This window comes from Papilio xuthus, unplaced genomic scaffold (assembly GCF_000836235.2).
Source record: "Papilio xuthus unplaced genomic scaffold, Pxut_1.1 DF824888.1, whole genome shotgun sequence".
Classification (NCBI taxonomy): domain Eukaryota; kingdom Metazoa; phylum Arthropoda; class Insecta; order Lepidoptera; family Papilionidae; genus Papilio; species Papilio xuthus.
In genome coordinates this window covers 814,162-820,161 of record NW_013533761.1, presented here as the reverse complement: position 1 = coordinate 820,161, position 6,000 = coordinate 814,162, and positions in this window count along the sequence as shown.

The window sequence follows — 6,000 nt, the reverse complement described above, 5'->3', positions numbered from 1 at the left end:
TTTGCATTGCAATATATTTATTATTTTATATCAAGGAAACCAATTCGGAAAAAAAATAACGTGCTTTTCAGTTGTTAATATTTTTACTACCCATCGAAATAGTAAGTAAAGAGTAAAACTTCTTGTTAAAATGTATTGCAATATTTTCAGTCTCAAAGAAGTTCGTCTCAAAAGATCAACGCCTTCACAGGTTTGAGTGAGGTGAAATTTACTCTTTGAGTAGATTTTCCTTTAACATTGGTCCATAATCGTGATCGAAATTTTACAATAAGGGATTTTCGGCTTCGTATACTTTGTACATCGCGTAGCCTTCGTAGCAGTGCTACGAGTTTTACACAAACTCTAACAAATTTATGAAAGTTAAACACTGTTAAAAATTGATAAGTACATACATTAATGAAATTAATTTATTAATAATGATGCTGTATATAACACAGTTTTACTGTTTAGAAAATGACACTATGTATAATAATTTGATTATTATCTGTAAATCAAAAACAAAATAAATGAAGTATTGTGCTCTACATTACTATCTTATAGTGTCCTCTTTTCTTGTCGTTTGCCCTTCTAATAACATTTACGACGAAAAGTTAAAAGGTAGACAACCAAGTCCATATTATGTTCAGTTTGTACTCTAGTTTACAAATAGCCGATTACTTTGAAAAAAGTTGTATTTTGCTGAAGAGCAAAAGCCTACCCTCGTTATAAAAGTGAATTGGAGCGTTATTATAGTATATTCTACACTTCACTTGCCCACTAGAGATAAAAGTTATCCTAAGTAAATAAGTATTTATTTTAATTTTTATCTATACCTTTTATTAAACTCAGATCAATTATGTTGTAAATATTATGTATAAATACTAATAGATGGCTGATCTATTGTCCACATAGAATAAAAAAATCTATTTAGTAATCTATTCCAAACCATATTCGAGCTCTGTTTAAAAATGTTTACAGTTAAACAAAAAATATACTTATTATAAATCCCAACGGCAAAATAATTTTAATTGGGCCGTTAGATGGATAGGCCCATCAGCCCAACGGAAGACACCCATATAGAGCCCCCAAACATGACATGTCACGTGTCATCCGGCGAGCTTTCTCGAATAGTCTCGCATTACTATCACGTGTCCGCTACTACGTGCTCGTAAAATCATCTGGAGCATGTGCTCGCAGTCTTGTAAACCTATTTGAGGTTATATAGGACATTATCCTTTAAAACATTGTGTTCTCTTTTTATAATAATAAATAGGAAAAGAAAGGTTACGAGTCTCCATTTGTTATAATCTTTTTAAGCTCTACATATATCATCATCATCAGCTCACCGAGGGGCTCGGAGCCTACCCTAAGTTAAGGGTGATTAGGCCATAGTCAACCACGCTGGCCAAGTGCGGGTTTGGTTGACTCCACACATATCTTTGAATATCTTCTCAGATATGTGCAGTTTGTAAAACAATGTTTTCCTTTACCGTAAGAACGTCAGATAAATGTACATATGTAAATCGGAAACCGAAAAACACTTTGGTACTTGGCGGGATTCGAACCCAGGACCTGCAGATTGCAAGTCAAGTGCTTGACCCCTGAGCCACCGACGCTCTTGCATATATACATGGACAATAACATGAATACTTTTATAATTTACAACTATCAATTTCAACTCTGCAAAATATAAACAGTAATAAGTGTAGTAGTTACAGCACTTAATTGCCGAATCACAAAAAAATCTCATTATGAACAATGTCTTCTTGATAAGGGTACTAAAAGATGTCATAGATACGACCATTTATGTGTAAATTTACGAGGTAGAACCCTATCGAAATTATGTGCAGATAATGACGTCGACAGACATAATTAAATGTGCTTTATTACTTTTCTGTTCAAGTGATTAATAGAAAATTAATCAAAAATTCTTTCAAATGTTTATTTATACGAATATTTTATTACTTTATACTAGATGTGAGATATCTATGAGGTTGTGTCTGGCAGGAATTACAGAAATATTTTACTTAAGTTTAAAAATCGAAAAACATCAAATAAAAAAGTGAAAATTCAAAAAGAAAAAATAAACCGAAACCTCTTATAAAGGGATGGAATAAATTTATAAAATTGAATTCTCAGATTTTATTCGTGAAAATAATTGCTTTGTTAGGAGTTGCAAGGAAATTTAATAAAAATATTGAGACTCAATGGCGACTCCTCGTTCAATGCAAATAACTAGAATCTTAATTAAATCGGAACATAAGTTTTTCACATTGTCTCTACTTACATATGAGTATAACAACAAAAAATAATCTATTATCAAAAATGTTACAAAGATACAAGTCATATTCCTGTTCCTGTCACATTAAGAATCTAATTATGTCGGTGAAATGTGACAAACGTTTCGAGGACGTGAGAACGATATTTTTTTTATATATGATATCTCGCATTATTGTACTGTAGTTGTCTAACCACACTTATGAAGAAAACTAATTGTATTTACTTACAACACTGGCACGATGCAATAGATTGTTATTTATGGTTCCATATATTAATATAATTGGAGAGTCTGTATGTAATATCAAGAAAAAAATCTATTTTGGTACACGTGATGAATATGGGTCGAACCCTGTTTGCCAGAGATATTTTGTTATTTGAGTGAATCCTGGTTGATCCTTCAAGTGAGCGGTGGCCTAATCTACTAGCTTAAATTGTATAAGTTGTTTTAAGATAAACATACAATCTATTAATTAGATACACGTGTAAACTGTCTACATTTTGCTATTACATTTATAGTAATTTTGGTTATTTAAGGAAAGAGCGATATAAAGTACAATATTAAACTGATATTAAATTTTGATGAAAGATGTAATTATATTTAAGAAATTAGTATCAATCAAAATGCGAAATTACTAATCATATTTCATTATTATAATAGAATATTTACTTATAACAACGAAAAGCGACTTGATCTTACTAATATCATAAATACGAATGTTTAGATAAATGGATGAATGTTTGTTCAATGGTATCTCCAGAACGGCTGCATAGATTTCGCTAAAATTTGGCATAGATGTAGAACATAGACTGGAAGAACATATAGACTACTTATTAGGCTATTTTTAATTCCGCTCGAACGGAATTACGGGCGACGGCTAGTATTGTAATATAACTGTAGTAGTATTGTAATATAATTGTAATATAAAGAACATTACCAATGTGAAATCCGAAAGGTCCTCAAATATTGATTTACTACAGCTTCACCAAAACCCCGTTGTTTCTGTTAATCGTGTCAATAAATATTTTGCTAACGTCGGTCAGGAGTTAGCCAACAACATTTTAAACAGCAATCAAATATCAACATCTCAGTACATTAATACGCTCAATGAGGTCACAGGACATCCTACTTCTTTAGTATTGACCGACACTGATCCTGAGGAGGTCGGCTGTATACTAATGTCGTTAAAATCGTCCAGTGCCCCGGGATGGGATAATATACCTACAAAATTTATAAAGTTGGCAAAAAAAGAAGTTTCCCCTATCATCTCCCACTTGGCAAATCTTTGCTTCGCTAAGGGAATTTTCCCCAACCTACTGAAAAGATCTATTATAACACCAGTATACAAGGGTGGTAATAGAGACGAAATTAGCAACTATAGACCGATATCTATTCTGCCTGTAGTTTCCAAAATTCTAGAAAAATTAATAAATAAGCGTCTTATAAGCTATCTTAATAAATACAATATCTTATCCAATTCTCAATATGGATTTCGACAAGGAAAATGTACACAGGATGCAATTTTAGAGCTAACAAAAAAGATAACTCACATGTTGGACGGTAGGAAAAAATGTTTAACTGTTTTCCTAGACCTGAAAAAGGCCTTTGACACCGTCTCTGTTCCCACCCTGGTAAGAAAGCTAGAAAGTATTGGAGTTAGGGGTACCCAATTAAAACTTTTTGAAGATTATCTAACTGACCGCACACAGAGGGTAAAAGTAGAAAATTACACCAGTGATGATCATAAAGTCACCTTTGGAGTTCCGCAAGGAAGCGTACTGGGCCCGACGTTGTTCTTAACTTACATTAACGACTTATGTAACTTAAAATTAGAAAATGGACACGTTATTTCGTATGCTGATGACACTGCTGTAATCTTCAAGGGAAATACTTGGGATGAGCTACATAAAACTGCGGAAGCTGGAATGAGGAATGTCTCAGCGTGGCTAAAAACAAATCTCTTAACACTAAATACATTAAAAACGAACTACATGTGCTTTTCTATCAATAATAGTACACAACCTTCAAACTCAAATATAAAAATCCATAATTGTAGTAACCAACAAGATGATTGTAGTTGCCCGAATATAGAAAAAGTAAGTTGCACCAAATATCTTGGGGTTATGATTGATCAAAAATTATCTTGGCATAGTCATATTGAAGTAGCTACTAGCAGAGTGCGTAAGCTTATTTGGATTTTTAAAACTTTGAGAAATGTAGCCACATATAAACTTTTAAATCGGATATATTTATCTTTAGCGCAATCGATATTAACTTACTGCATTCCTATTTGGGGTGGCAGTAATAAAACTAAATTTCTTGAACTTGAACGTAGTCAACGGTCCCTACTTAAAGTTATGTACAATAAGCCGTATAGATATCCCACAAGTATGCTTTATTCAGAGAGTATGATACTGAGTGTAAGAAAATTATACATTTTACATTTATTAATTGAACGGCATAAAGCAGTTACTAATGATTCTAGCATAAAAAGTAAAAGAAGGCAAAAAGCAATATGTGAAAGTGTTGTAAAAACTTATTTTGCTTTTCGTCAATATAATAGACAATCAGAACTCATATATAATAAAATTAATAAAACATTAAACATACATAAATTAAATTCCTATGACCTAAAAAATAAAGTTACAAATTGGCTTAATAATATTGAATATGAAGAAGTAGAAAAATTACTAACCGTACTTCAATAATAAATAAATAAAAAAACATACGTATTTCTCACCCTCTTAAAATATACACACAAACACATCCACACTAATACAATACATAACCACACACACAGACATACACATGCAATCCACACACCACATAAAAGATATATAAATCAACTATAATTAAAAATTTAATTTACTAATACATATTGAACATAGTGTGAACGGGTCCTTACGCTCGAAACATAATTTTAAACACCCGCAATGTTTTAATGAATGGTGTTCTCTTTGTAACTACCCAAATTGCTTATCATTTCTTTTTGTTTATTTGTAAGGTGTATGATATTGTAAAAAAATAAAAATATAAATGTATGGTACGGAAGAACGGAGCATTCTGTCACAGGTATTATATACTTAAAGGATGCTCCAACAACTGATGTATATTTTTATGTGTACTTTGTTTTAAATAAATTATTATTATTATATTATTATTATATTAATCGTAGATGTAGGCGATACGTAGACATGGACGTACAACCAACTAATCAAATTTATTTTTTTAAATAAAAAGATACAGAACACAATTGTTGGATTTTATTGGAAAACTTTCTTTCACGTAGCGACATCAAAACTTAATAGTTTTATTGTAACGCGAGCAATCTGTTCTGTAAGCAATACAAAGTTACTTATCGTTGTTTTTGAGTCACGTAAAATGTATCCATCAGTTTATCTTAATGTGAAAAAAGAAATAGCTCAGGCAATTCTAAATTTTTATGTGTCTGCCTGTTTTATTATTTTATTAAGTGCTTTTACAATTACTTATTTTAAAAGCAAAGGATGACATTGGAATGAGTCCACCTTTTTTCTTATTCATTATTACTCTGTTACGGAGAGAGTGACGCTTAGCCAAGTTGTAGGAAGTATGTATTAACATTTTTTTAACTTCTAAGGATGTCAGAAGAATAACTTTAGCTTACTTAGGCAACTAAATAAATTTAACCAAGTTGATTTCATGTTCACTTCAAGGTCACTTTTATTAATAAAATCTATTATAACTAACAGCATTCATATAAA